Source organism: Sciurus carolinensis, chromosome 3, assembly GCF_902686445.1.
Source record: "Sciurus carolinensis chromosome 3, mSciCar1.2, whole genome shotgun sequence".
NCBI classification, from domain to species: Eukaryota; Metazoa; Chordata; class Mammalia; order Rodentia; family Sciuridae; genus Sciurus; species Sciurus carolinensis.
This window is the reverse complement of record NC_062215.1, coordinates 150,657,253-150,665,181: the sequence shown is the minus strand read 5'-3', so window position 1 is coordinate 150,665,181 and position 7,929 is coordinate 150,657,253. Positions and strand designations below refer to the sequence as shown.

The following is a 7,929-nucleotide window of genomic DNA, read 5'->3' as shown; positions in this document are numbered from 1 at the left end:
TGCCACTTTGGCACCACTAAATATATTCCCCAGGAGAGAGAGAATGGCATCTCACCAGTTTGTGAGTTGGGGCTTCTCTATTAGGTCCAATTTAAATATAAAGGATAAGAAAGATAAATAGTCTGAGAATGCAAGTTTTGGGGTAGAGAATGGGGAGGAGGCAAGAGAAGCATTTAGTCAACAAAGTTCTATTTACAGAACAATGAAAGTAACACTTAATAGGTGATTGTACCCTAGCAGTGTTGTTGTGGGTTTTGTTTGGTTTTGCTTTTTAAAACTTGTTTTCAACATAACTGTGCTTAGAGAAATAGACTTATATTGGTTAACAGAATGCAATTTAAATATAACTTACCCTACACAACTTCAACAGAAGCTTCATACATGATTTAAGATTTTTTTTAAAAAATTGAAATCTGGCTTATTTTCATCTATTACAAATGAATATAAAAGATCCTCTGCTGAACCAGTAGAATACAAGAAAGGGACCAGGAGAAGGGAGGAGGAGAGAGAAGGGAAGATGCTAGGGGAACAAAACTGACCAAATTATAATGTCCTATGTGGGTCATGTACAAATATGTAACAATGAATCCCTACTATTATGTATAATTACATTGCACCAATTATAAATGATCCTGCCTTAAATGTTGCTAAAGAAAGCAGCAAGAACCTGGAGGACACGTACCTTTGGTTTGCCTTTGAAAATAGCACAAATTGCTCTGTAAAGATTTATAAAATTGGTGTAGCAAAACATGGTCATGATGTGACAATGCCTGCCAGCATTTTAAAGGCTTGTCTCAATCCTCACAAAAACCACACAAGTAGTTGATAATCTTCCCCCAGTTAAGTGTTAAGGAAATAGAGGAATAGAGAGGTTAAGTAACTTACTGAAAATTGTGCAGCCAGTAAGGGGTAAAGGTAGGATCCAAAGACAGAAACACCAGCACTGGAGTCTATGTGCTTAGCCACTGGGCAAAACCATAATGACAATGAACACTTACTGGGTCCTCTGTTCTAGAAACTGTGCTAAATACCTGTTTTGCCTGGTTCCTGTCATCTAATCCTTATAGTGACCCCATATGGTATCACTTGAACCCTCATTCACAGAAGAGCTAAGTGGAGTTGGATACATTGAGTAACTTGTCCAAGGTCCCAGAGGTCTAAAAGAAGAAAGTCACTAAGTTAAAAGAGCCCTTTGACTTCTCCTATCAAAAACCAAATGTTTTGGGTTGTTGCTAATGACTATTCATGAGACATGAAACAGTTTTTGCAACATCTACTTCAAAGAACCTTCCTCTCTGTTGTTTATGGATATCGGGGGCATATTCAAACAAAAGGAACTATTTCAGGATACAGAGGTTTCATGCTCCGCTTTTTTTTTTTTTTTTTTCTTTGTACTGTTGAGTAAAACTCCCATCTGTTTAGGCTGCACCATACTGTGACTTCATTTGTGTTACTTCCACCCAGATGTGAAAGACTTTAGCTAATGAGGTCTGCACTCATGGCGAAGAGGGAATGTGCTCAATTACTCCTTAGAACAGTTCCAGCAGCAACATTGTTTCCTCTGATCATCTGAAATCCATTCCAGCTGATAAATCTTGCCTATGGTCAATGGATCTGGTTTTCTTACTGATCAAAAAAACAAAACAAAAAAAAAAGGCAACTCTTAGATTCCACACTTTTTTTTATATTTAATAAATAAGACTATCTCAGTCTGGTTTTCTATTTTATTTAATCTTGTGTTTGAACATTTATTTATGTTGGCTGTGTACATTGCTTGTAATGGCTGCATAATATTTCATGGTTGATAACTGTCATTTTTTTTAATTATTTTATTTTTACAGACTGCATTTGATTATTATACACAAATGGGGTACAACTTCTTGTTTCTATGGTTGTGGCACGATGTAGATTCATACTGTTCGTGTAATCACACATGTACATTAGGTAATGACGTCTGTCTCAGTCCACATCTTCATACCCCCGCCCCTCCCCCGTCTCATTTCCCTCTATATAATCCAAAGTTCCTTCATCATTCTTTTACCCCCCACCCCACCCCCAATGTGCATCATCATCACTGATGAACCTTTTCCTTCTCTTTTTGTACCTGGTGTTAGGCAGCAGTCAGTTCCCTGTTTCTTTGGCAGCTTCCTTAATAGTGGTGGGTTGGTATTTTGGGTTTGGGGTTTGAGGTAAGGGAAGTTTTGGGGGGAGGAAACAATAAAGCAGCCCATGATTTCTTCTTAAGTCATGTGCACAATTTTTACACTGGCTCTAAAAAAAAAGAGAGAGAGAGAGAAGTTAACTGTAAAGGGATTGTCCCGGCCTGACTGACGTAGGAGTCTGATGTGGTTGCAGGACAAAGCTGAGCCTGAGTGGTGACAAAGGGCAGCATCGATTTGAAAAGTGAAGAGCAACGTTCTTGGGGACAGGAAGGATTTTTCCTGGGATTCTGCCCACAGGATCCAGTGAAATATGCCAGGTCATCTCCCAAAGATCTGTGCTGTTTCCCTTTTGTGACTCCAAATCCATGCTGAGCCCTGTCCTAATTTGACCCCTTAGCACATTCCTGACAGCTAGTAGGATCCAGACATGGCGAACATAGTCCAATAAGCCCAGGACTTTGGCCTGAGAGGGAGACCTTCTTCCTGGTGGTCAATAGTCTATGGATAGAGTTAAAGACTAGGAGCCAAAAATGCCCAAGAAAAATTCAAAGTCAGTAAATGGTCTCTGAATTTTCAATCTCTTTTGCTTCCCTCTCTTTTCCAAGCCTTCTCCCTTCTTTCTCCTTTGTAGAGCCCAAAATGTACAGCCATGTGGGACAATCCTGAGAACAATTTTTTTAAAAAAATGTTCAGCTTAATATAACCCACTGCAAATAGGCATGGCACAGAAACTGTCATCATCTGAAGGGGGCACGGTGGGGGGAAATGCTCATTCGTTTTGTTGGGAAGTGGGGGTTGAGCTTTGGACTCGTGGGTTTAGCTAGAAGGTCACCTTTTGGATGGGAAGGGCATTCCACAAGGAGAAAACCAAATAAGCAGACATGGAGGTGAGAAGACATAACAGTCTGCTACTTCTTCAAGCCCTTTCTTTCCCTCTTTTGCTTGTATGCGCCTTCATTTAAAATATTTCCTCAGATTCCTCAGCTTCATTAATTCCTTTTTTCCTCAGCTCCTGGTGTTCTGATTCTGTCAGTGCTAAACCTCCTCAGCGGTAAATAAATCACACCAGTCTCCATAGTTACTAACCTCGATCGTGTCATGAGCTTCAGATACACAGTAAAAATATAGATACTTGAAGCCACACAAAACATCAGACTCTGGGAGCCTCTGATCTGACTTGGGCTCTGCTTCAGGCCAGGTAGCTCAGTTTTCAGAGCCTGATTTTCATGACTATTCTCTTGTTCTTTGTCTCTCAGTATAACTGGTACTAAAGGATATGGCTGAAATGTAAGAGGCTTCAACACCAATGTACTATGATCACTGGAAAAACAGATTGACATGACTCTATCAATGAGTCATTTATCTGCCACCAGCCGAACAATATTTTTTCAAATGAAATTGCATTCTCGGATCTCAGCTCTAGTTAGCAAACTGACAAATGAAAACATAGCAGTTTGCCAGTGTATTTATACATTTGTTTTCTTCCCAGTCCAGTATAAATAAAGGGTTATGGACACGGATGATTGTCCAATGTCTTTTTCTAAACAGAAATCTTTTCAATAATAACCCGAAGGACCATCATCCAATTGCCACTGGAATAAGTAACATTGACAGAGTTCACAACTTTGACTGGAGAGGCAGGGGGCTGAAAAGCTTCCATTGTCTTACTGGTTTGCTTTTCGAAAAAATCTTTTCATTGAACTTACTGCCTTCTACTTCTCTTGCACACATTGGCCTTGGGTTTGCCTTCCATAGAGCATAGCATGTCTTATGTAATTGAAATAACGTTAAGCACATCAAGAGACCTGTGTTCTGGTCCCCACATCACCAATGAGCCACCATGCTACTTTGAGCATAGTGATGTTAGCTTCACTTTGAAGTTCAGTTTTCACATTTATAGAATGAGAGCAATGTCTGCTTTGTCTACCTCATAAGGCCAATATAAGAATCAAAAGAAGTCATAAAAATAAAGGTGTTTTGAAAATTGTGAGGTGTTATATAAGGTAAAGTGTTATCATCATTCACATGTATGTCTTCCAAATAGTTGAAGACAACTGATATTCCCTTGGTGTTTGCTGACGTGAGTTTCTGGGTTTCTTTTCCACACCAACTGTCCTCAGTTGGAAACTTCCCACTTGCCATTTTCTCCTTTAAGCTTGGTGCCTAGAGGCAGTAAAACTAGCCAAGGAGAAGGACGTGAGACTTTCCCCCAATCCCCAAGCTGAACATAGGTCAACCCTTCTATTGTTATTGTCTTAGATTGCACTAGGACTTGTAACAGACATTTTAGACTTTTGCTATATATTAAGGTCAATTAACACCTCTTTTTTTAATAGACTTTTTTAGAGCAGTTTTAGGTTCACAGCAAAATTAAGAAGAAGGGCTAGGGAGATGGCTCAGTTGGTAGAGTGCTTGCCTTGCAAGCACAAGGCCCTGGGTTCAATCCCCAGCACCACAAAAAAAAAAAATTAAGAAGAAGGTAGAGATTTTCCAAATGCTCTCTGTCCCAACACATGCATAGCCTCTATGTCTTTTTCACATGAATTACTTTCAAACCAGACCTAGCCTTTTCTGAATTCATTTACTCTTAGGGTGAACATCCATGGACACTTTGTGTTTATGTCCATCAACTTCATCTCTGTTGAATTTCATCGTGTTGCTATTGGCTGTTCCATCATTCTTGAGCTACTCTGACCTTTGTGCATGGAATGGGGATTTCCATGCTGCAGCATATCTGTGGAAGATTCAGAGAAGTCTCAAAATATTCAGTAAACAAAAACACTAGGAGAAAGATCTATGCACTGCCAGAGGAAATCTCCCTAACCAAGGTCCCATAGCTAGCATTCCTTTGGTGAGAAAAGATTGTTTTAATAAGATTTTATCATTAAGATGATTGACCTAATATTTTTAGCATTAATAGATATTTCCGTTTCTAGAAAGTTGCAAACATAATTGTAGTTCCGAAGTTTGAAAATGTATTTCTAACATTCTGAGCATTTAACACAGATTTTTGTTTTAAATTGGAGCATTCTTTCAATAAAAAAAAAATACCCACAGATTCACTTTATCCTAAAACAATACCCACAGATTCATGTTATCTATCCTATGAAACAAGAATGATGAGACTTTTTCCAAAGGAGAAGCCAATTGACAAGTCTAAAATTATAATGGAGTGTTCTGAAGGGAAATTCAACAGACGAGTTTATTTTGTTGTTGTTGATGGATCTTTATTTATTTATTTATGTGTTGCTGAGGATTGAACCCAGTGCCTCACAAGTGCTAGGCAAGTGCTCTACCACTGAGCTACAACTCCAGCCCAAGGCTAGTTTATTTGTTGCTTCTCTAAAGAGCATTAAGGCACCAGGCAAACAGGACCTGGTTATACTCACCTCCAATAACTAAGGATTAAACAGGACTCCTTTAGATGCAAGTAGCACAAATCCATTGCTAAGTGACTTAAGCAAAAAAAGAAAAGAGAGAGAGAGAGGATGTACTGATTTAGGTTGTAACTAAAACATTCAGAAGTTAGTTTCAGCAGTTCTACTCCTGGGTATAGTCCCAGATATGCATGAAGTTGTCAATGGCTATGTCGTTTTTGGTGACAGGGATCTTGAGTCGACCCTGGAGCTTTAGGCATTCAGGCCAATGAGTTGTACACAGTAATGAGGCAAGACTTCAAAACACATTACTGGGTTAAAAACAAAAGAAAGAAAGAATCTTGGAGAAATCTATAGTACAATGCCATTTACACTTAAAAGTATATACATGCACAAAATGATACCAAAATATGTTCCTCAATGTATATGTATCTTTGAAAGATATACAAATCCATTAAAGTAGGTGTCTATAATGGGTAGAGAATGAAAGAGTGATTAGAGGATGAAGGGAAATAGTAATTTTTAATAAGAAGTGTGTTCTACAAGCTAATATTATGGATGCCAAGAACTGAGAAATAGAGTTAGCTTCATGTAGCAAAGTCCCAAGAATTTAAAAAAAAAAAAAATCCATTCTTGTTTTTGTTTGTTTAATTTTGTTTTGTTTTTTGTTGTTGCTTTTTTTTCCATCTAATAATGTAATGAGGAATCAGGTGGTCTCCACCTCTGCCTCTCCACTCACTTCTCTCTGGACTCTGGCTCCAGTCCCAGCTCTCTCCACTTGGAGACAAAGATAATCCTGGAAGCAACAGGTGTACATGATATTTACAGTTCATGATTTCAACATGAGAAAGACTCAAAATTCCTATCCCTTTCTGGACAAGGACACTGCATGTTTTTGAGTTGTATGTCCACCTCCAGACCCATCACGGTCACCTGGAAAAAGGTTATTCTGAGTAGTCAGCTTCAGCTCCTGCTTTGAGATGGGGGAGGCAAGGCCTTTGATTGGCAGCCCCCCTGGTGGATGCCACTCTCCACTGTAGGAAAGTCATCTAGCACAGTTCTGGAATCCAAGAAGCCCTAAGGAGCCCAAATTCAGAGATAGCTTAACTCAGACAAAATGTATTTATTAATTGGGCTTGACTTTGAAGCATGTAACCAGGAAATGGCTTTGTTTTATATTTCTCCCATCCTCATTCTTCAGAACTTTTCTAGCTGTTCTCTTTTCTAACCCCAAACAACATCTTGCTCAAACTACATAACTTTTCCAGTGCTTTTCACTTTTATAACTATCTTATTTGAAAGTATTATACAGGTTCAATATTCTTTAATATCTAATCTCCATTCCCTCCTCTTCTTTGGATCTTCCTCCTTATGTTATAGGTCAAGCCCGCTGGGTCCCACTAATGTAAAACAGGAAATTGAAGTATAATCCTTAGTCCAACCACATCCCAATCATTCTCTTATTTCTTGTTCCTCCCACATTGAGGAACAGAGAGGAAAGAAGAAATAAAGAAGCCAAAAGATCTCCATTATTTAGTCATTGGTATCCTCTGTGGAAAAGGCCTTCAAATGTCAACTGACTTCTCTCTTGTAGGGAACTTATGTGTATTCTTTAGAAAACACTCAGCCCCCATGGGGAATCTCCAACACTTTCTGTTCCTTCAGGAGAACCATATACTTTCCTGTTGACCTTGAATAATTTTCCCATCTCTTGTTTAGATGCAAATCCCCCACACAGTATTCTCTGACTGGGTTTTTCAAGATGGTAATACCCCCCATAATGTCCTCCCTCGTCCTAGAAAAGCACAATCCAAATCCTGCTTACCATGGAACTGTACCTCATTGAACTTTATTCTCTTCTACTCTCTTTCCTCTAAGGGGCAACTCCAGTCAGCTCCATGTCTAGACAAGAAGCAGATGCATTACTTGTGCTCACAAAATTCAAACAAAGATCATACTCACCCAAGACCACACAAAAAAACAAACATGTCCATGGATGTTCACAGCAGCATTCTTCATAATAGTCCTGTTTTAGTCAGCTTCCCCTTACAATAAAAAAGAATACCTGAGATAATTAACTTATAAAAGAAAAAGTATATTTAGCTCATGGTTTGGGGAGCTTTCAGTCCATGATCAAGTGGCCCAATTGCCTTGGGACTCTGGTGATGGTACCAGATGGCAATGGCAGGGAATGCATCATGAACAAAACCCTCACATCACGAGCAGGAAGCAGCAGAGAGAAAAAAGAAGAGGCTGGGTCCCACAGTCCCCTTTAAAGGCATACCCCATGACTAAAGATCTCCCACTAGGCCCCACCTCCTAAAGGATCCACCACTTCCCAATGGTGCCATGTTATAAAACCTGGACCTTTTCAGGACACTTATCCAACC

General features: G+C 39.3%; 1 long non-coding RNA gene across 2 annotated transcripts; it reads right to left on the bottom strand.

Annotated features, from left to right (window-relative positions):
* Positions 1–1,490: 1,490 nt before the first annotated feature.
* LOC124980796 (uncharacterized) lies at positions 1,491–7,530 on the bottom strand. 2 transcript variants are annotated; one of them, XR_007107870.1, is made up of 5 exons: positions 7,365–7,530; positions 6,279–6,335; positions 5,552–5,617; positions 2,105–2,271; positions 1,491–1,626 (listed from the first exon to the last, which is right to left on the bottom strand). It is a non-coding gene; the product is annotated as an uncharacterized LOC124980796 (long non-coding RNA). The 2 variants fall into 2 exon arrangements; XR_007107871.1 differs by lacking the exon at positions 6,279–6,335.
* Positions 7,531–7,929: the final 399 nt, after the last annotated feature.